The 8,994-nt window shown below is 49.4% G+C and overlaps 1 protein-coding gene across 1 annotated transcript in view; it reads left to right on the top strand.

Annotated features, from left to right (window-relative positions):
* Positions 1-417: 417 nt before the first annotated feature.
* The window catches only part of CAMKK1 (calcium/calmodulin dependent protein kinase kinase 1), a 90,218-nt gene continuing 81,641 nt past the window's right edge, over positions 418-8,994 (top strand). The window contains exon 1 of the mRNA XM_062012338.1: positions 418-449. The gene's annotated coding sequence lies outside the window, so the exon portion shown is untranslated. The remainder of the gene's footprint in view (positions 450-8,994) is intronic.

Genomic DNA, 8,994 nt, shown 5'->3' with positions numbered 1-8,994 from the left:
TGTTACACCCTCACACCACGTTCATACACCCCATCCCTCACACCACGACTGTCCCAGGCACAGCAGACTCACCGCTCCCCACCACCAGCACCGCTTTGCTCTATTACATTTCCACCCGGGAAGCCCAGCTCCGCAGCCCAGCTCTGGATCTGGGCGGGTCAGTGGCTGGAAGGGCCTGGCGGTGCCCGGCCGGGCAGGGACCCGGCGCCGCCTCGCCTCAGCCTCAGGGGCACACGGCGGGCGCGGCGCAGCGGCCAATGGCGGCCGCCAGCCAATGGGAGCGGGCGCGCGGGCGGTTATTTACACGGCGCGGGGCGGGGCGGGGCGAGTGCGCGGCCAATGGGGGGCGGGCGGCCGCGGGGGCGGTGCGCGCTGATAGGGCGCGTGCCGGGGAGTTTCGCCGGGCGCTGCCAACTGAGGCACGTTGGAGCCAGCGGCGCCGGGCGCAGGTGAGCGCGGGGCCGGGGCGCGGGGCCGTGCTGAGCGCGGGGCTAAGCGCGGGGCGGGCTTCTCCTTTCCCCTCCCTTCTTCTCTTCTTCTCTCCGCAGCTGCCGAGCTCCCGCTTGGGCCACCGCCTCAGCGGGGCGGCGTGAGGGGCTCTGCCGAGGGGCGGCGTGAGGGGCTGCGCGCCCCGGCTGAGGGGCCGCCTAGGCCGCGCTGGCCGGTCACCCGCCCGTAGCCGTGCCCAGAGCAGGGGTAACTCGGGGGACACCATCAGGTTGAGTCTGCGGGCGGCTGTGTGAGCGGGACACGGTGGGGATCCGAGCGCAGGTCGGCGGCGCGGGCGGGCTCTCCTAAGCTGGCGTGCTCTGGCCGCTCCCTCAGTGCCCGGGCTGCGGGAGCTCCGCGCCGCCGCCGCAGCGGGGCTGGGAACGAGCCGTGGTGCCGGGCAGCCGCGGCTTCGCGGCTCTTGCTTTTACCCAGTGCTGAAATAAGTACGGAAAACCCGCAGTCTTCTAAAAGCTTGGATTTCGAACGGTTTGTCCTGTCACACCAGTCATCTCTTGCCACTTTCTTGAGGGAAAGAAGGAGCAGAGGAGAAGGTAAGAAGTGTGATGAGCTCCATGCAGGTTTGTCGCTGCTTCCTAATCCCCCTTGCTGCCCTTGGGGATCACCCAGAGCTCCTCGGGGTTTGGATATTCTCATGGGTCACTGCTCTGGGCAGAGCTGTCCTGGCAGTGTCTCAGAGCACACACCTTGCCAGGCTGGTGTGAACAGAGGTATATCGTTCTCTCTCTGCTCACCTTGGCTCTGAGGGAAAATAAACTGCAGCTCTCAAAGGCCTGTATGCTGTGAACAAGGAAAACTGCTGATCCTGCAGAGATATAGTTTTCTTCAGCTGCTCTGAGGAAGCTAAAATTACTATTCTGTTGTAACTTCATGGAAAAGGTTTTGCTTAACAGGAAACTTGCTTTTCTCTTTGTGTTTGTCATGGTTCCAAGTTAAGCTTACAGTGCTTCTTCCCATAATGTGTTAATTTCTTCTCTGTGAGGTGTCTCTGGCGGCTTCAATTTGTTCTGGTGTTTGACACGGGATGGCTTTGAAGTGTTGCTTTTGAAACTGGATAAAGCAAGCAGAGAGCCGTTATCTCAATTGCTTGAAGAGAAAAACCAAAGCCAGCACGCTGGGGCTGTGCTTCACCTGTCCCTGTGCATGGGTAGCTTGCTGTGCTGCACCCTGTGATCAGGCTGGGGTGCTTAGTGTGAACAGGACTAATCTTCAGGTATAGCAATAAATTGCTTTTCTGGGCTTGCTCCCTTGGGCTTTGCCTGCAGTAGGCCAGATTTTGGCAATGAGGGGTATAAGCACCATCCTCATATTATTATAGTGAAGAGTTTAGGTATGTTATTGATATGGGCTGAAGGCTGGGTTTTAAGTCTCAGTGCTGGGCTACTGAGCCCTAATAGTTTTCTTTTTTGAGGTAAACTCTGTTCATTGGCATGACGTGCCCTCAGTCTGGAACTTTATTCAGCTATTGCTTCTCCTTTCTTTTGGTGTATGTTTTGTGTGTTGGAGCTGGCATGTTTGGAGTGGGATATGTGTGGGTACATATGCTCCCAGGACAGCTTCTTGCCCAAAGAGGGTGAGCAGAGCTGCTCATCCAGCCTTTTCTGGAGCCAACCTCATCTGTCTCAGTGTTGGCCCTGAGAGTAGTGAGGTGCTCCCATTGCTTCACACAGCCTGCTGATGCTTTCAAAGCCTGTGCTGCTGGGGGCACAGATGCCCTGTGCTGCTTAATGAGGGTGTTTGTTAAGCCCTAAATGTCTTTGCCTGGTCCAGTTGTTGTCCTTGCACTAGCCAGATTTTCAAGGCTCAGCTTTCTTTTGCTGGGAAGAGATTGTGGGATTTTCCTTCCCTGGGCTCTTGTGAGGTGGCTGCAGTGGGAATCTGATCAAGCCTGCAGCAGAGGAGGTATTTGGAAGAACAGTGTAGCAGTGTTCTGCTTGCCAGAGAAAGAAGCCCTGTTTTAGGTAGGGGTCACCACGAGTGCTGATAAGGTTTTGAACTTTGGCTGGGTATGAGGAGGTGGTACTTTGCTGAGCATGTCACTGTACTTCAGCTGGGGTCTGCTTGTCAGAGTACAGCATCTCTTCTTGATGGTGTTTCTTCCCTTAAGTTACTGGAAGGTGTATTAACCCAGTCATATGTGCCAGCCTCTCTTGAGCTGTGGAAAGAACAGTCCTGTCTGAGAGCCAAATCTTCTGTTGAGTTATCAGTACTGACCTTAGAAGGGCTTTATAGGGTCATTGCTCCCTGGGAGCAGGAGAAGAAACTTCTTTTGTAACAGGCTTCAGGAACAGGCTGGGGATGCAGGATGGCTTCTGCAGGCTATTTGCAGGGTATTTTGAATCTCCAGATGATGTATCTGCCTGGCTGAGGGCCAGAGGATAAATCTGATGCAAATCAGGGCATGCCAGGCTAGTGGAAGGGAAGGAATGTGTGTTCATGGGGAGCTTTGAGAGGATTTTCTGTGCTAGAGTTGTGGAAGGTGATTTGATTAATGTCTGAGATCAATATGTGCAATTATCTGCCTCGAAGATGCCTGGGAAGAGCACACTCATTACTGCCCTGCTATGCAGGTGGCTGATGGGCAGGTGGGGTGTTGATGGGTCTGTTCAGCAGCTCAAAGCATTGACAAACACTGACTGGGTGTAGGGGGAGACAGGCTCTGCTTACGTGGGAGATCACACCTGGCTTCTGGGCTGTGTGTGGATGCTGAGCACACAGTGTTGGGCAATGTAAGTAGGTGAAAGGTGGGAGGGAAAATGATTTGTGTGAGGCCCAGCTTTAGGCAGCATCAGACTGTAGTAGGAGCTCTCCTCACTTCTGAGTGTGAGGGAGGGTGGGTAAATCAAGGCTTCTGAGTGGTTTTTCATCTGCCTTCTAACTTGTGATGCAGGCAGACTCCTTCCTGCACACCGGCACATGCATGATGCTGCTTAGCCTTTCCACGGCTGCTGGAGTTTGGCAGTCAGAGAAGACAAGAGGCTGAGCCTGTCCATTAGCTGAGAACCACTGAGGAAGCAAATTGCCCCTTTGTCTTTTGGGTGAAAGCTAGGCCTGAGCTGTCATTGTAAAAGCCAAGTGGAAAGCTGGTATGAGAATGTTGCTTTGCAAGATAGGAAAGCAGACACAGCTGTGGAAAGTGAGGTGTACAGTAACCCTTATCAAAATTCTTCCTCTTATGCCTTTCTATTCAAGATGTCTTCTCCTCTGGTCTTTGGTCTTTTTTTTTGGCACAGGATGTCCCTTGATTTGAGGAGCAGGCATCCAACATGCAGGGAGGCGATCCAGTCATCAGAAAAAACATGGTTGAAGAAATGAGTGTGGGTAGCTGGCTGTCAAAGAAGAGAGGAAGACTGAAGTGTACAGAAGCAATTGTTGATATAACACAGTCATCATGGCAGATCTGAAGGTTGATTAGTGATGCTTGTGATAGATAAAGCATCAAAGCATTGGGTACAGCAGATGAATGATATAAAATGTCATGTCAAGCAAGTTAAGACAGTGGTTAAGCTCAGCATGTTTGGAGAAAAGCGGGATACTAATCTGAAACATAATGGTGGGCAGAAGCTGCAGTGACTTCATGGGTGTGTGGGAGAGTGGCTGCTGATGGGTGGTGGGTGATGTGTAAGTATAGATAGATGTTTCCAGCTCTTCAGGAACTCAGGTATTTCTTAGGCTTATGTAGCTGGCCACAGGTACTTTGGTTTCTTGACAGCAACCAGCCCATGAGCTGAGTCACATCTTGTGGATTAAGATGCAGTTTTTTGAGGACTTGGTTCTTTTGGGCTGCTGCCCTGGGCAGGCGTGATTTTAGGGCTAAGTACCTTGGAAATAGTCGTAGTTCTCAATACCAGAAGCCCTGTGGGATTAATTGAATCTGACTCTGGAGTGGTTTCAGTGTTTCTGCAGGTTGGTGGCTGTGTTCAAGGAAGGATTTGAAATGTTGTGATTAGTTCTTCAGTATTGTTCAGAGTTTATGGTGAAGTTGTTAGCTAGTTAACAGTGACTGCTCTAATTATTGGAGTGTGAGTGTAAACAGTGAGGCTGTGACGTGCTTTTGTCTGTCTGTGTCTAAGATACAGGCATCCTCCCCCCTGTTCTTGTTACCATACTGTATTCTCTGCAGAGCAGCCATATGCATGTGTTAGACAAGCAGGAAAGCCATGGAATTCCAGCCTTCCTTTCTATTGATACTGGTGTTAAGTGGCAACTGCTTCCTTGAGGTCAGGGAAAACAAATTGAGGACCTCACTTTTTTGTTACCTTTTGCAATTCCCTGTCTCCAATAGTTTCACAGACACCAGTGAGATCCCAGCCTTGTCAGCTGGTGGCAGAGCCTGAGGTTTTGATAGGAGTCCTCGCTGCTGAGCAGAGATGGTGCAGAGGGATCTGTGTGCCAAGGTGGGAAGAGCAGCACCCTGAAGCCTGCAGTTCCTGTGGAATATCCCATGAATGTTTATGAGATGTGCTGATTATTTTTCTCAGCCAAGTGGCTCTTTAATTGTGTGACCTTGTGAGGACAAGTATTAATGACACATCTGGGTGGATGTTAGGTCCCTGTTCCCATGGGGAAGCTGTGCAGGGCAGTTATTTGCACAGCTGTGCAGATAACATTTTCTTAAACTTCAGAGGAAAAGGAATCTTGTCTCTGGTATTCTCAGTTTACATGGATTTCTAGTATGACTTTTCAACTCTAAGTACACTATGTAGAAGCAAATCCTACAGTCGCAGAAGGCATTCAACTGGACAAGAATAATTTGGTGTGTAGGATGCTCACACAAAGAGGACTCAGTCTCTGGCTACAGATTTCTTTGGTAACCTGGAAGGAACTCCAATTCACAGGTAGATCCAAACATTGAGTACTTTGCATGGGTGTTAAACTAGGAACAGACATGAGGGGCTCAGCTGGGGTGGGAAAAGGGGGAATAAAGAAGTGCTGTGCAATCCAGTCTGAGTAACACCTTCTGAGCATATGTTAGTGTTAGGTTTGTGCCTGTGGTCAACGTGTAAGTTGTACCAAGGGGTGTGATGTCTTATTACTTTGACCTGGACTTTAATGACTACATTTGACATTCAGTGCTGTGTTGGAGCAGTGCTCTGCAGTCAGCTGCTGCTGACCTCCTCCTGCTGACTTATATTTCTCAGCTCTCTGTTGCAGAGTTTATTCACGACTTCATCGTGCAGTCTTGTGAACGTGCTGAAGCTTGGTCCATACACCCCATGGCTTATCTTGGTTTTGCCATGCTTTTTGTGTGGCATCCATGTTAGGTTAGACTTTAGCTGTTGATTCCTTGTAGTCATGAGAGACTTTATCATGGGTATATGTCTCTTCTTCCCCTCTCCTGCTCTAGGCAGTAGTTCAGGTTTCTGTTCTACAGAGTAGAAATTAGTCCTAAAACCTCACGAAGCCCACAGTTGCAAGCTGCCACATCTACAGTAGATAAAGTTGAAGGAATCAGGCAGCAGCAGGAAAAAAGTGCCAGCACAGCTTTGCAGAGTACTTATGTGTGTACAGTACCTACCCCAGACTGGCTCTAATTACCAGCTCCCATGCTGTTCTGCTGCTGCATCTAGCTCTGTCAAGTTACACTCAACTAGGTCCCGCCTTTGTGCTTCCTCACCATGGTGCTGGCAACACACAGGCATCACTGGAGCTTTTCTCCTGCTTCTGGACCTCCTCATGTGCTGGGTGCAGTTGCTAGATTCCAGTTGGACCCCTGGAAGAAGAGGATCTGTAGCTGTGACTTCATGCTGAGTGTCTGCTACTAGACCCTCCCTTCCCCTTACACAACCACAGTGCATAGGACTTTGCCTGTTTGTGGACAAGAAACTGGAAGATGTGTGAGCTTTTAGGAATCTGGGGTGATATGATGTGAAGATGAATCTCAGCTCCATTAGGGAAGGCGACTTCCTTGCTACAGCATGTGATAGATAGTAACATCAAAGAAAAAGGATGGATTTGTACCTCAAGGCGGTCGAGTACTGTCTTGGAAAAGTGTATTCTGCTTCTGCAGAGCTTCCCTTCTGGTCTTCATGAATGGTTAAAGTGTGGGAAAAACTGAGAGGGAAGGAGGGAGAACTGGGAGATACAGAAGGCTGTAGCCCTGTGCCAAAGAAAACAAGATATTTGAGACCCAGGAAGACTTGATGCAGTGTTCCTGTGACAAATAATGACAGTACATATACATAAGCCAACCACTTAGACAAGTCCAGTCTCAATTTTTTCACTTCCTAACACGTGCTTCTGGTAACTCTGTCTGAGTAGTGATGTTCTGTGACTTGTGCTGGAACCAAGGGTTTGTGACTGCTCATGCTACTCCAGTGGCAGTTTGAGGACACAAGGTTGATCCAGTGACCTCTTACTGATGAGATGCTTTGCTGAAGTCAGGATTGACCCTTCTATAGCTGTCAGATAGCTTCACAGACAAAGGTTAATGATACCTGTGGATCCCAGCAATGTGAGCTCAGTGTAAAACAGACCTGAGATGAGGATTTTTTGCTTTGCTGTGTCAACACCTCATTCCCAGGCAGAGAGTTGGGCTTGGAATAGTAGAAGATGCCAGGGTGCAACTTGTCAGACCAACCCTTGTTGAGTGTAGAGGGAAGAAAAACATGTGCCTCTGCCCCTGGACAGGGGTATGGAGTTACTGCATGTGCAGGATGTAATTTGTTGGAATGATGAGAACAAAGTCTCCTGCCTCAGCATGTCTGTGTGTAGCACTGGCAGAGGAAAGGCTAGGGATGAGGGAACATCTGAGGAAAATGGAAGAAGGGTTTAATCTGCACTTGAGAGGGCTTGTAGCTTCCTCTACACTACTCTAAGGTCAGCCCAGTCCATTCCAGGGTGTGATGCAGGCTGTGCCTGCCTTTGTCCTTTAGTAACGGTCATGAAATTCTGAGCTCTCAGCTGGCAAATCAGGCCACATTGCTTCTGTGCCCTTACATGCTAGTGAGATCAGGCATCTCTACCAGCATGTTTCCATGCTCTAATCAGGCTTCTGCTTTTTCCTTTCTCATACAATATTGATGTGAGCACTGCTTGTAATTTGCCTTGAAGCAATAGTAAAAAGGCATGGTTTATTCATAACAATTGCTGGGAGTCCATTCCTTAATGCTAGGTAGATATTTAAGTCAGACTGCAAAACACAACTGGCAGTTTTTTGTTACTTTTCAGGGTTTACTGTTTCCAAGGAGCTAGAAAGTGACTATGCTCCACTTGAATGCCACTGTATCTATTTGCCATCCAGAATGATTATCACAAATGCAATAGGATAATGTTCGATTATGCCCTGTGTGTGGGAATCAGTTCTTCTGTGGCATGCCCTCCCAGCCACCAAAGGAGCAAAACCTGTATGACTTCCCTGTGCTCTTCCAAACATCTGTCTGCTTGTCTTGTTTCTTGTGTTAAGCTTCACAGTAGGGACCAATGTTTTCCCTGTACAGTACCAGCACCCTCCTTTCATTACCAGAGAGATCCCTGGCCCTTGCTGCTCTCAGGATTGATGCTGCTCTCCCTTGCTTGCTGCTTGCAGTGAGTGAGCCAGCCTCCTGCCAATGGCATGGCTGCAAGGACAAGGCCTTTGAGGTGTGGCTGTGAGCTGAGCAACAGCTGGATTCACTGTGGGTGTGTTGTGGTTACTGCAAAATGCTCAGTCTTGTTCCCCCTAGATGATGGGGAGGAAAGGACACCTCCCAGTCTTTAATTTTCCATGCTCTTTAGATATGAATGAATATTTCCTTCGCCTGAAAGTTTTTACTGCTGTGAAACCCATTCCAGTCTCTAAAACAATCACCTTCCTTCCCTCTCTCCCATGCACTAGCTTTTATTAACCTAGAAATGTGCTGACACTTCACCATCAAACTGGTTTCTTGCATGTTAGGGAGCTCTGCATTGTCATCTCGGCTGCATGCAAGAGAAGATGAGGATGGCTCAGTTGTTCATCTCCTGTGGAGTTTGCTCTTCCTAGCTCATGGTTTTCTGCAAACGTGTCTGACAGCTCTGTCCATGTGTGTCTGCTCACCTCTAAAGGAAGGGTGTGAGGTTGTAGAGTCAATGAAGACAGATATTTCATCATTGTGCTTTAATACATTTATCCTTCCTGTAGAGAATTCCTGCCTCACCATGCAACTGTACTGATTTGAGCCGCTTTGAAGTGTCTATTCTACTGTCATGACCTGTGGATCCCTTGGGGCCTCTGCAGTTCTTCTCCTTTATCGGTAAGAAGCCTGTGCCTTGTACTAAGCCCCTTCCTGCTCCACTCCCCAGGAGGCTGTTGTCTGTGGGAGAAGAAGCTCTGACCAAGCATAAGCCACAGCCTTGCTGTTCTTCATCCCAGTTCCCCACAAGCAAACTGCCACAAACTGGGATCCTAGTAGAAGGGATGCTCAAAATGTCTGTGGGGTTTGGGTCCTTTCACTTGAAACTTCTCTGAAAGCTACCATTAACACCTCTCAGGTATCTGGGGGTGATGAAAGGAGGTTCCTTGCC

Source organism: Colius striatus, chromosome 20 (assembly GCF_028858725.1).
Source record: "Colius striatus isolate bColStr4 chromosome 20, bColStr4.1.hap1, whole genome shotgun sequence".
Lineage (NCBI taxonomy): Eukaryota > Metazoa > Chordata > Aves > Coliiformes > Coliidae > Colius > Colius striatus.
Note: the sequence above shows the minus strand (reverse complement) of the source record. Positions and strands in the feature narration are given on the sequence as shown.